The following is a 14,576-nucleotide window of genomic DNA, read 5'->3' as shown; positions in this document are numbered from 1 at the left end:
GCCGCTTCACCTTACTTCATCTTGTCTCCTAGTTCTCTTGCCATTTAATTGCTGAATTATAGCGGTGAAAGAAGGATAAAAGAAAAAACGGAAATCTTTAGAAGACAGAACAGAAAAAAGAGACAGAAAGAATGAAGAGGAGAAAGAAAGGAGAGGGCAAAGATGAAAGTAAGAATGGAAGAATGAAAGAATGAAAATGAGAAAGAAAGGGAAAAGAGGACAAAATAAGACAAGGATAAATTATGAAGAAGGAAAGGGAAAGGGATAAAAAGGGAAATGACGCATATACCCGTATGTAAAGGTGTTAAGTCGGTACCTTAGTAGTGGAGTCCAAGGCCACTCCACCATACTTCAATCGCCTTTATCTCTCTTCTTGATTGTCTTGTTGAAAATAGATGGAAAAAGAGAATAAAACAGACAGAGAGAGGAGTAAGAAAGAAAGGAGAAATTAAACAAAGTAATAAGAAACAAGAAATAAGCGGTAATGGTGAAATGAAAGGAGAAACAAGGAGAATATACAGTACGGGAGGTGAAAGAAATTTGAGACATACAAAAAAAAAAACAGAATGAGAATAAAAGCAAAAAAACGTAAAGAAATGAAGAATGGCAGAAAGAGGACTGAAAGAAATAGATAAAATGAAGACTGACGGACAGATAAGTAAAAGAGACAGAAAACGTCATCCCTACTGCGATCTCCCTTGCAGCTTATGAGGCTGTAATATGGCCAAGAATGGAAAACAGAACAGGAGTTATACAGAAACAGAGAAGACAATGTAAGACAGAAAGGAATAAGAAACCTGCTATTAGAAAATATTTACAAAAACGGAAAAAAATCTGTAAAAGTAAAAGACTTATGCAAATCAAAGGAGAAAAAGCAAGAACTGTGTACAGTAGAACTTAAGAATGAGGAAAAATGAATGAAACAAAAGGAGAGACAAAGAACAGTAAGAGAAGTAGGACTAAAGAAAAGGAGGTTCTTGTGATGGCTTGAACTCCGTACACCTGTAGAAGTGTTCAAGGCCGCTCCACCTTATTTCATCTCGCCTCCTACCTCTCTTGTAGCTTGTGATGCTATTGATATAGTGATTATGATCTACTGTAGCTAATGTTGGTGGTGGTAGTGATGTTGATGATGACTCATGGTGTATATTTGGACGGTACAGGCATCCCCACCGTGAGATGCTTTCATATGTTGATGATAGAAAAAAGGAAGAAAAAGAAAGAAAAAGTGAGAGGGAAATTAAATAATGAAGTTAATCTATCTATCTATCTATCTATCTATCTATTCCCAAACGCCTCAATCCCTTAAGGAGTGGTCATAAGCAAATCGCCTCCACTCAGCCCTGTCCAATGCCACATCACTGCCTTGCTCCCAGCTCACCCCCCCTCTCTCATATGCCTCTCCACTCCATCCCTCCACCTCATACTCGGGCTCCCCCTTCCTTTCCCCCCTTCCACCTCACTTGCATACACTCTCCTTGTTAGTCTCTCGCTCTCCATCCTCTCCGCATGGCCAAACCACGTCAGTGTATTTCTCCTATGTTTTCCATCACATCCAAATGCACACCACAGCGCTCCTTCACTTCCTCATTTGTCAGTCTGCCTCTCCATATAGCTCCACATTCTCCTCTCAAATAACTCATTTCCACCGCTCTCACTCTTGACTTGTGTCCTACCAACAAGGTTCAAGCTTCACCTCCATACGTTAGAGCTGGTGTCACAATATTGTCATGCAGTGACTTTTTTACTTCCATGCTCACTTCTCTGTTCCTTATCACCGCTGTCAAAGAACCAGCAACATTTCTTGAAGTAAATGACAGGAAAAATAAGAGACTTTATAAATGAGAGCATTAAAAGGAAATGACAAAACATAGGAGAGAGAAATGAAAAAGATAATTTAATGTATAAGAAGGTGGAAAGGAACAAGAAGTAAACGAAGATGAAAAGGAAAAGTAGAAGGGAAACAAAAGAAGACGGAAAGAAAGAGGAGAGACTTAACGTTCATGTGTAAACGGAAAAGGCATGAATGAGAAAGAAAGAAAAGGAAAGAATAAGATAAAGTTCAAAGAGCGTCAGTGTAGGATGAGGCAGAATCAGGACACCTACTGTAGGTTGTAAGGTCACTCCACATTACTTCAACTTGGCTCCTACTTCTCTTGTAGCTTGTAATGCTGTAAAACTGTAAAAAATGAAGACAGAAGGAAAAATAGGAAGAAAAAATGGACATTGATACAAAAACAAAACAAAAATTAGAAAGGGGAAAAAAATAACGGAAGGGAAAAAGGGTGAATGAAATAATGGGATAAGGAAGAACGAAAATGAGAAAAGAAGAAGTAAAGGATGACAAGAAAGAAATACAGGAGTAAATAAATGTGAGAGAATGAAAGAAAGTGAGAGTGAACAAAAATAAGGTTTTGGCATGGGTATGGGTTCGGTTGTGTGGGAGGCGGGTGGGTATGTGTTAGGTTGAGTGGGAGGCGAGTGGGTACGGGTTAGGTTGATTGGGGGGGGCTGGGTTAGGTTGAGTGAGGGGCAGGTGGGGTTGGGTTAGGTTGAGTGGGGACAAGTGGGGCAGGGTTAGGTTGAGTGGGGACGGGTGGATATGTTAGGTTGGGTGGGGAGGGATGGGGACGGGTTAGGTTGATTGGGGGGGGGCTGGGTTAGGTTGAGTGAGGGGCAGGTGGGGTTAAATTAGGTTGAGTGGGGACGGGTGGGGCAGGGTTAGCTTGAGTGGGGACTCGTGGGGCAGAGTTAGGTTGAGTGAGGGCGAGTGGGTATGTGTTATGTTGGGTGGGGACGGGTGGGGACGGGTTAGGTTGAGTGGGGGACGGGTGGGGCTGGATTAGGTTGAGTGGGGACGGGTGAGGCTGGGTTAGGTTGAGTGGGGGGCGAGTGGGTATGGGTTATTGAGTAGGGGGCAGGTGGGTCCGGGTTAGGTTGAGTGGGGCATGTGCGCAATACTTTATCTTGCCTCCTACCTCTCTTGCAGCTTGTGATGCTGTAATATAGTAGTGGCTTTGGCTGGTATTTATAAAGGATCCTGCCTCTCTTGCAGCTTCTGATGCCGTAATATAGTAGTGGCTTTAGCTGGTATTTATAAAGGATCCTACCACTCTTCCAGGTTGTGATGCCGTAATATAGGAGTGGCTTTGGCTGGTATTTATAAAGGATCCTATCGCTCTTGCAGCTTGTGATGCTGTAATATAGTAGTGGCTTTGGCTGGTATTTATAAAGGATCCTATCTCTCTTGCAGCTTGTGATACTGTAATATAGTAGTGGCTTTGGCTGGTATTTATAAAGGATCTTAACCTAATAACGTAATAAATAAGTCTCCATAACAGTTAACTATTATCAGGGATGGTTTGTTTTTCGCATTTTGTCACATTAATATTCACTCAGATTTGATTATAAAGTGTATGGTAGGTGTAGGAGTGAAGGCAAACGTATATACAAGCAATCTTACAACACAACTTAACCTTAGCACAGTTTATAAATACCGCCTTGGCATCTAATGCATCTAATGCTGGTCCTGGTGGTGGTTGTGATGATGATGATGATGATGATGATGATGATGATGATGATGATGGTGGTGGTGGTGGTGGTGGTGGTGGTAGGTATGGCGATTACGTTGTGGTAGTGATTTAGTTAAAATAATGAGATTTTCGTTAATAATGATGATGGCAGTGATCGTGAGATGACAGTGTTGCTGAGTAAAATGATAGTGATGATAATAAAGATAATGAATGTGAACAGTATTCATGACAGTAACCTTACTGTGCCTCAAAAGAATGAAATGAAGAACAAGGAAATCATAGAAAATGAACATTACAGAAAGCAAATAAGATAAATGAGAGAATTAGAAAAACAGGGAAACAAAGAAGAACACAGAATCGGAAAGCGGATACGAAGAGAGAAAAGAGAATGGCTTAAGATATGAAATACAGATGACAGAAAAAAACGGAAAGGAAAGAAGATACAACGAATGAAACGAAAACAAGAAACAAAATAGACTGAGGGGAAAAAGAACAGAAAGTAAGAAAAAGCAAATGAGAAAAAGAGCAAAAAGGAACCATGATTGAGAAGGAAGGTCGAACTCGAGACACGTTTATTTGTGTGCCAGGTCGTTCCACCCTGCTTCACCTTGGCTGCTACTTCTCTTGTTGTTTTATTGCTGTAATATACCGAAGAAAGATAACAGAAAGCAGTAAAGGAATGGAGTAAAGGAGAAAGGAAAGAAGGGAAGACGGAAAAAACAATGGATCAAAAGAAGAAAGTAAAGGAGAAAAAAAAGAAAAGTAGGGAAAGACAAAGGAAACATGGAATACACGAGGAAAGCAAGATGATAATCATAAAAACAGTGAAAAATGGTGAAAAGGAAAGAGAGAAATTGATAAACACTGAAAGTGAAATATAAATGGTAAAGTGATAAAGGTATTAACTTGGAGCGCCTGCACTAGAGTCCTAGGCCGTTCCACATTACATCATTTTGCCTCACCTCTTGTAGCTTTTGATCTGAAATGTTGTGGAGAAAGAAGGAATGAAAGAATAGCAAGGGGACAAAAAAGGAAGAAAGGAAAAAGAAAAAAAATATATATATATTGGAGAAAGAAAGAAAAAGAAACCACACTCAAAGGGTAATGAAAATACAGGAAAAAGACATAAGGAAACAAAAAGGAAGAAGAAGACAAATAAGAAACAAAATGAGAGTATTATCAATGAAAGAAAGGGAAGAAGAACGAAACAAGAAGCCATATAGAAAATGAGAGATAAAGTACTTGTATTGAACTTTAGACACCTGATGTATTGTAGTGCCAGGCAGCTCTAGACACCTGGTGTATTGTAGTGCCAGGCAGCTCTAGACACCCGGTGTATTGTAGTGCCAGGCAGCTCTAGACACCTGGTGTACGGTAGTTCCAGGCAGCTCTAGATACCTTGTGTATTGTAGTGCCAGGCAGCTCTAGACACCTGGTGTATTGTAGTGCCAGGCAGCTCTAGACATCTGGTGTACGGTAGTTCCAGGCAGCTCTAGACACCTGGTGTATTGTAGTGGCAGGCAGCTCTAGACACCTGGTGTATTGTAGTGGCAGGCGGCTCTAGACACCTGGTGTATTGTAGTGGCAGGCAGCTCTAGACACCTGGTGTATTGTAGTGGCAGGCAGCTCTAGACACCTGGTGTATTGTAGTGGCAGGCAGCTCTAGACACCTGGTGTATTGTAGTGCCAGGCGGCTCTAGACACCTAGTGTATTGTAGTGCCAGGCAGCTCTAGACACCTGGTGTATTGTAGTGCCAGGCAGCTCTAGACACCTGGTGTATTGTAGTGGTAGGCAGCTCTAGACACCTGGTGTATTGTAGTGCCAGGCAGCTCTAGACACCTTGTGTATTGTAGTGCCAGGCAGCTCTAGACACCTGGTGTATTGTAGTGCCAGGCAGCTCTAGACACCTTGTGTATTGTAGTGCCAGGCAGCTCTAGACATCTGGTGTACGGTAGTTCCAGGCAACTCTAGACACCTGGTGTATTGTAGTGGCAGGCAGCTCTAGACACCTGGTGTATTGTAGTGCCAGGCAGCTCTAGACACCTGGTGTATTGTAGTGCCAGGCAGCGCTACCATTCTCCATACCCAATCGAACCCAGTCTGTCTTGGTGTTTATACTGCTTGAAGACTCTGCCCACACTTACATGGCCTAAAATTACCATCTGTCCATCTAAAATTCTGAACTGTAATAAAGAAATAAGCACTAAGATGAAGTGCTATACTCTGTCCATTTTAACTTGATTTAATATTGCCTTTTCTAAGAAGTCACTGCATGATGGTATTGTGATCCCTACCCTGACGTATGGAAGCGAGGCGTGGACCTTGCAAGAGGGGAACAAGTCAAGAGTGAGAGCAGTGGAAATGAGTTACTTGAGAGGAGCATGTGGAGTGACGTGGAGGGACAGGTTGACGAATGAAGAAGTGAAGGAACGTTGTGGGGTAGATGTGGATGTGGTTGAAAAGATTAGGAGAAATACACTGAGGTGGTTTGGACATGTGGAGAGAATGGAGAATGAAAGACTGACTAAGAGGGTGTATGTAGGTGAGGTGGAGGGAGGGAGAGGGAGGGGTAGACCGAGGATGAGGTGGAGGGATGGAGTTGAGAGGTATATGAGGGAGGGGGGGGTGATTTGGGGGGAGGGGAGTCAAATGGTGGGTGACAGAGTGACTTGGAGGCGTTTTGTCTGCGGCCACCCTTTGCGGGATTAGGGCGTCGGGCTATAGATAGATAGATAGATTCTCCAGCTTGAATGCTGAGCTGGAACAATTACCTATAGAAAATGTTGCTTGTCATGAAGAAGTGCCAAGAAAAACATGTAAAGCCGTAATAATCATAGTGTGCCATTCACCTATGCAATATATACTACATAATGATGAAAATCTTTCCAAAGTTTAGAAGGACGAACTACAATGGTGGTCCAAACCTTATGAAGGTTAGAATGAAAGTTGCAAAGAACCCAACAGAGGAGGAATGTCGTACTCCACAAAACATTTTTTAGTATTTCAGGCTTTCTCTCCAACTTCTCCTGTACTTTTATTCTTGTCATATTGTGGAGAAAGAAAGCAGATAATAATGAAGATTTGTAATGAGTAAGAAAAAAGGAAAAAAGAAAGAGAATAAAGTAAGAAAAGAAGGCGAAAATGAGAGAGTATGAATGAAAAGGTGAAAGGAAAAGAAACTGAAAGGAAAGGACAAAAAAAAAAAAAAACGAAGAATGGGGAAAGAGGAAAGCAAACTAAGAAACAAAGGAGAAAAGTTATGCAAAATGACAGGAAACATGAAATTTAAAAAAGGGAAAAATAGACAATAACAAAGATAAATAAAGAATATGAAGTACAAGTAGTATAGATGTTAACTCGTTACATCTGCAGTAGAGCCCCAGGACTCTGCATCTTACTTCATCTCGCCATCTACCTCTCTTGTAGCTTGTGATGCTGTAATACAGTGGTGATTCTGATATGAAGTACTGACTATAGTGGTGTTAATAGCTTTTGTGGTGGAGGTGATGATGGGGGTGTTAATATCGGTGAAGACAATTAACTGTAATTGTGATTATGGTAATGCTAATTATTTAAGTAATGTAATGATGATGAGTATTGCGGCAGTGGAATAGGGAGTTGTTATATTGTTGTTGGTGGTGGCACTGATAGTGACGATGATGATGGTAAACAGTAGTTTAGTACTGATGATGATGACGTTACCTCATCTCTTTTCCTACATTCTTGTAGATTGTGATGTTGTATTATAATGAGAAAGGAAATAGCAAGGATGAGAAAGAAAGGGAAAGAGACAGACAATAAGAAACAAAATTAATAGAAAAATAACACAATACAACCAGACCCCAAAATAAGAAGGCTAGTGAGAAATGAGAAAGAATGGAACACATACAAGAGATTTTTAAAAGGGAATGATGATATAAAGATTAAAATGACAAAAGGAATAAAAATACATGAAAAACAGGAGTAAAACATAGAACGAAAGAAATGAAGATTATCGAAGGAAATGACAAGAGACGACGTAGACGAAACTAAAAGAGTAAAGAAAAAAGAGAAAGACAAAGGAAATGCGATATAAAAATAAAAGGGAACCTACTGGCTGAGCAGGGTCGAACTCCAAACACCTTTGCTAGAGTCCCAGGTCGCTCCACCGTACACCACCTTGGCTCCTACTTCCCTTCTTGCTTTATTGGTCTAATAGAGAGAAGAAAGAAAGGGGAGAGAAAGAAGAGAAAAAGAAAATGATAAATGAGTTTGAGAGTAAACAAGAAAATGCAAATAATTCAAATGAAAAAGGAAGGAGAAAAAGAAAGGGCAAAAAATGTTGGAAGGAAGAGATAGGGAGGGAAAGAAAGAGGGAAGCTAGGAAAAAAAGGCAGGAATGAAGAACACTATAATTTAAATAAGGAAAGAAAGAACGAGGGAAAGAAAGAAAATGAGATTTAAATGACAAAGGTGTTAACTTGGTACACCTGGAGTATAGCCCCAGGTCTCAGGCCACTTCACCTTGCTTCATTTCGCATCCTAACTCCTTTGAAGTTTATGATGCTCCAATACAGCGGGGATGGATGTAGGAGGAAAGAAAAAAAGTAAAGGGAAAAGAACACAAAACAAAGGAGAGAAAAGAAAATGGGATAGATAGGACAAACAAGAGAACAAAAAAACATGTAAGATAGACATTAAGGAAAAATAACAAGGAATGCGGAAAGGGGGGAAAGAATGTAAAAAACTAAAAATAATGAAGATTAAGGACTTAAATTGGCAGCAAAAAAGAAACTAAGGAAAGGCGAAACGACAAAAGAGAGGGGAAAAAAAAGGCGTGTGATGATATTCAGGTCGATCGTTAGACACACATAGTAATGCCAGGCCGCTCAACCAATCATGATATCGCCTCCTACCTGTCCTGGTGTTTATAAAACTTAAAAATTTTAATCCTTGGCATAAGACTTACATATCTATAATTTGAATGCAGCACTGTAACAAGAGATTAACACCAGCATATGTGCTATACTCCGTCCACTTTCAGTAGGTCTAAAATTGCCATCTGTTCCAATTGAAAGCTGACCTAAAAGACTCTACAATAAGGTGCTCGTCATGAAGAAGTGGTATGGAAAGGACAGGAAGCGGTAACCTATTTTGGTTAACTAGTCAGCAAAGGAATTTTGCTGAAAACTGACGAAAATCTTTTCCAAGTTAAGGTGAACAAACTATAGTTGTGGACTACATGTAATGTAGCTAATGGTGATGGTGATGATGATGATGATGATGGTTAGTGTTGATGATGACCATTGTATGATTGAACGTATTGATGATGATGGTGATGATGATGATAAAATATCTGTTTAGTTAGATCCGCATATCCAATGATGGTGATGGTAGTAGTGATGCTGAATGGTGTTATAGGTTGGTGTTGATGATGACACTGATGGTGCAGACGACAGCAACGAAAAAGGACGCAAACTCATGAAAGAATCCAGCTCAGTACAGCGATAAGTTTGTTGTGTTCCGAAAACCGTATCACTGGGTTCCGAAAATCATCGCTCAGTGGTTCGTTATTTACCACCATCAAAGTGGATCATTATATCGGACCGCCGCACCACACAAACAAAAGCTTCAAAGATTCCTGATAAATGAGAGGAGGAAAAATCAATGTTTCCTTCAAGTGTAGAGATGCCGAACATACGAGAGCTTGTGTGGGTGCCAGTGTTTGGTGAACAAGGCAGTGAATGTTCCACAAATGAAGAAGTGAGTCAGACAGTGGTTCCAGGCATCTCGCTGTGTCGTTTCTGGGAGAGGGGAGCTTGGTGGGGGCTTTGATGGTCCGCCCCCCCAGGCGACTCCGAGGCTTGGTTTGTTGATGCCATTTTTTTTTTTTTTTTAAATAACTGATCGGATGAAGGAAAAAGAAATGCATAAAAAAGAATGATCCATACACCAGATTACTGGTGTCCTCTGTTCATAAAATATCTGTAACAGTTAGACTTGAACAGCTGTGGGTTGAAATTTGGAGGGAAACAACTCTAGGGAAGTGAGTTTTCCAGAGAGATGCAGTTCGGGGAATGAAAGACTTCTGATAGGAAGAAGTTGTGCAATATGGCTGAGTGACATTCCAGTCATGAGCGCTACCAGATGCCCGTGTAGCACGAGAGAAGGCATGGAGAGGTGGTCTGAGCATTTGCCATAAAAATATCTGTAAAATCATGCAAGGGAGGCAACATTCCATGTTACTTGCAGGGGAGGTAGTTTACTTGTAATGGCAGGGTTGTTAATAATTCTAACAGCTTTGTTCTGAATTTTACCCAGTTGTTTTAATACAACCTCTCTACATCCATTCCACAAGGGTGAGCAATATTCAAGCTGAGAGCACACATGACTCTTATAAATTATAGCTAACTGTTCATCAGTGAAGAAGTTACGGACTCCGTACAATAATCCATGTTTTTTTGAGTCAGTTTTAGCAAGTGATCTAACATGAGAGGTCCAGCTAAGGGCATTGTTAAGTGAGACGCCAAGAAATTCAATACTTTTGGAGATGGGACTATTAGTAGCACTGAAGGTAATGTACGACTCTGACAATATCTGTCTATTAGTAAATTGTTTATATTTAGTTTTATTAGCATTAAATGAGACAAGGTTGTTTTGTCCCCATTCACTGATCGTAGATGGGTCTTAATTTATGGAGATGGCTGTACTGAGTTGAGAGGTAGAGATATTAGACTTTGTAAATGGATGTCTGAGTGTGAATGAACTATGTAGTGTTGAGTCATCTGCATATGAGTGGATGGGATTGTGGGTGACAGATAAGAGATCATTAATATGAACCGGGAATAGGGTTGGCGCCAGGACTGATCCCTGCGGCACGCTGGCGATAACTGAGTGAAAATTGGAATATACATCATCTACTCTTACTCTTATTTTCCTGTCACCAAGATATAAAGAAATCAAAGGAACAAAAGACGTTAGTCCACAGCAAAGGAACGGTGCCATACTCTGTCGAAAGCTTTAGAAATATCAAGGGCTACTGCATGAGTTTCTCCATGTAGATCAATTGATTGATGGATGGTATGAGTTAGGAGATTGAGTATGTCAATGGTGGATTTTTCTTTGGGATAACCATATTGTTGTTGTTGTTGTAAAATTTTGATTAGGCAGTGACGAGTGTAATGCGCATATGGTTTGGTGTTGACAGTTAGAGGAACTTGTATTCGATAGCATGTTGGCCTACTGTCTGTGTTACAGAAACACTGAAAAAGTTCAGCAAAGAAGGATGTCCAGGAGCAAGTCTCGAGGGTTGATGAAACGGAAGCTCAAGCTCTCCCTGTCATCAGCTTTCCATCCTCCTTGAGATTACAGCCCTGCTCAACTGATGATGATGATGATGATGATGATGATGATGATGATGATGATGATGATGATGATAAAAGATAAACAACAGAGAAAAATCACCCTCGATGCCAGGGTTGCCTAGACCAAGGCCTTGTGACTCTGGCCAGTCTCATGTCCTCCTTATTTATCATTTTATTTATCCTGTCTCCTGACGATGTTATGCAGCTTAGGGCAGACTTTTGGAACTGGAGGGGTTGGGTATCGTCTACAATAACCCCTGCTCTGCTAGGGGGCTCTTGACTGAATAAAATCGTCTGCTGGTAACAAAAATAAATATATATTACGTCACCGTAATGAAGGGGTTGATCTAGTATTGGATTTAATGTAATTTTGGCTTTGATATGTGTATTCAGAGAGAGAGAGAGGGGGGGGGAGGCATCAGCAGTAATCTGACTATGGCCTCAACGTGGCCGAGAATTCGCTGTTTTCGATGGCAAAATAAGACAATACTATGGCTGTACACCCTTGTTATAACACTTCTTCGTGAAAAGCATCATATTCTAGTGTTAAATTCAGGTCAGTGGCAGAATAACTCAATACTACTGATCTACATCCTATACATAGCACTTATTCGTGACTAGCATCATATTCTGCTGTTAATCTCGTTTTACAGTTCAGTGAGAGAATAACACAATACTACGTGACTACATGCTTTTCACAGCACTGCTTCGTGACTAGCATCATATTCTATTGTTAATCTCGTTTTACAGTTCAGTGGCACAATAACACAATACTACTGCTCTACAGCCTATCCACAGCACTTCTTCGTGACTACCGCGGTGTTGTTGTGTTAATGTCTTGGTACAGGTCAGGGTTCAAGATGGAGAGATGTCAGTTTCAGGTGCAATTAACCTCTTCACTCCGATGACGTATTTTTTACTTTATTCTTGTCACCTTCAGACGATTTTCCTCAGTTTAGGAGCAACTTTTGGAAGCAGAGGGTTAGATATATCCTTCATTAAACCCTTCACTACAAGAGTCTGCCACAAGTTTAATGAAATCGTCTGGAGGCAGCAAGAATGATACCGAAAAATACAGCAGCCCATACAAGGCAGGACTGTGAGCACCTTAGAACTGGAAGGTGGATGACATACATACATACATACATACATACACACATACATACATACAGCAGCCCATGCAAGGCCTGACAGTGAACACCATAGAACTGGAAGGTGTGTGTGTGTGTGTGTGTGTGTGTGTGTGTGTGTGAGAGAGAGAGAGAGAGAGAGAGAGAGAGAGAGAGAGAGAGAGAGAGAGAGAGATGTAGACAGAAAAATATACATAGATTGATGGATAGATTGATAGGCAGTGGCATAGACAGATAGAGACGGATGCCGGTGGACAGATATAAAGATAGATAGTTAGGTAAATAGAGACTGGTAGATAGATATAGATACATATAACGATAGGTAGGTAGGTAGATAGCTAAACGAAGAGATGGTTATAGATAGAAAGAGGAACAAACGGTTAGACGGACTGACAGATAGATGGACTAATTAGTGGACAAATACAGATGGAAAGATAGATAGTAGATAGATAGGTAGACAGATACATAGATGATCAGATAGAAAGATAGATAAACTAACTGACTGTGACTGATCAACACAGATGAGAAATAGAAGCAGAGGTAGGTATATGATGGTAGGCTGAACCTCGGCCACCCAGCGATGAACAGAAATTGACAGATACATGCATATAAATAGGTACACAGACTGATCAGATAGACAGACAGACGAACAAACAGATAGACACATAGATAGATAGACTGAAAGGTAGATAAACAGATAGATAGACAGGTAGATAGGTAGTGAGACAGATAAAGTGTATAAAGTAGGCAAGAGTGAAAAGTAATCTGAACCCCGGCCAGCCATTGTGGAGCTGGGAGTGGATCTATCTCGGTCTTCCTCGCCTCCTGCTGACCACTGTTCATTTCTGTCTCTTACTGTGCCTTCTCTTAACATACTTTTTGTTTATTATAATATTCCTCTTATAAGTTCTTCATCATCTATCTATCTATCTATTGCCAGACGCCTTAATCCCGTTCGGGGTGGCCACAAACAAATCCCCTCCACGTGGCCCTGTCCCCCGCCATTTCACTGCCCTGCTCCCAACTCACACCCCCCTCTCTCATATACCTCTCCACCCCATCCCTCCATCTCATCCTCGGCCTCCCCCTCCCTCTCCCCCCCTCCACCTCACTCACACTCTCTTCGTCAGTCTTTCTTCATCATACTCTCTATTAATAATTTTTTATTGTACTTTACACTGTAATCTTTATCACTGTCTTTCTTTCCTATGCATTCCATTGTCATTGTTTATGGCATTTTTTTCATATTTTTATCATACTCTCTCCAACCTACCAATTTTTAGTCTGCCCAAAGCTATAATCACGCTCTCTCGTTCAATAATTCTCTCACCAACCTATATCTTTTATATTCTCTTTGTTTCCCTTTCTTCACAGATCTAGTATTGTATTGCAGCTGCCGCCAAACGATTGTATTCAGTTCAGAGTGAGTCATGGCATCCTGAGAATCAACGTATATTTACCAAAGTCAAGCAAATACAGTGGCTGTTGGTTGGAGTGCATACTAATGACACGAAAATGAGAAAGACAAAGAAAGACAAACGAAAATGAGAAAGATAGGAGAATGAAAGGAGGAAGGAAAGAAGAAAGGTAGAAAGAAAAGGCAAGAGAAATAAAGAAAAACAAGAAAGGATAGACAGACACAATAAAGAAGTATGGTGCAACACCGGGTAAAGGTGTTAATTAGGTACAGGTGTAGTAGAGTCCCAGGCCGCTACACTTTATTTCATCTCGCCTCCTGACTCTATCGTAGCTTGAGCTGCTGTAATATAGTTGTGATTGATCTATCTATCTATCTATCTATCTATAGCCCGACGCCCTAATCCCGCAAAGGGTGGCCGCAGACAAAACGCCTCCAAGTCACTCTGTCACCCACCATTTGACTCCCCTCCCCCCAACTCACCCCCCCCTCCCTCATATACCTCTCAACTCCATCCCTCCACCTCATCCTCGGTCTACCCCTCCCTCTCCCTCCCTCCACCTCACCTACATACACCCTCTTAGTCAGTCTTTCATTCTCCATCCTCTCCACATGTCCAAACCACCTCAGTGTATTTCTCCTAATCTTTTCAACCACATCCACATCTACCCCACAACGTTCCTTCACTTCTTCATTCGTCAACCTGTCCCTCCATGTCACTCCACATGCTCCTCTCAAGTAACTCATTTCCACTGCTCTCACTCTTGACTTGTTCCCCTCTTGCAAGGTCCACGCCTCGCTTCCATACGTCAGGGTAGGGATCACAATACCATCATGCAGTGACTTCTTAACTTCCATACTCACCTCCCTATTTCTCATCACTGCTTTCAGTGTGCCAACAACCTTCCTTCCCTGCTGTACCCTTTCACGTACTTCATCCCCCAAAGTTCCATCCTTACTCATCACACTACCCAAGTACTTGAATGCACTCACATTCTCCATATCCTCACCATCCAACCTCACTGCACAATCTGTGACTTCATTCCTCTCAAACACCATAACTTTACTTTTGTTTACATTAACTTTCAGCTTCCTCCTCCTACACACTGTCCCAAATTCATTCACCAAACCTTGCAACTCCCATTCATCTTC

This window comes from Coenobita brevimanus, chromosome 112, assembly GCF_032717465.1.
Source record: "Coenobita brevimanus isolate Jiangsu-jjx chromosome 112, ASM3271746v2, whole genome shotgun sequence".
NCBI lineage: Eukaryota > Metazoa > Arthropoda > Malacostraca > Decapoda > Coenobitidae > Coenobita > Coenobita brevimanus.
This window is presented reverse-complemented; position numbering follows the sequence as displayed.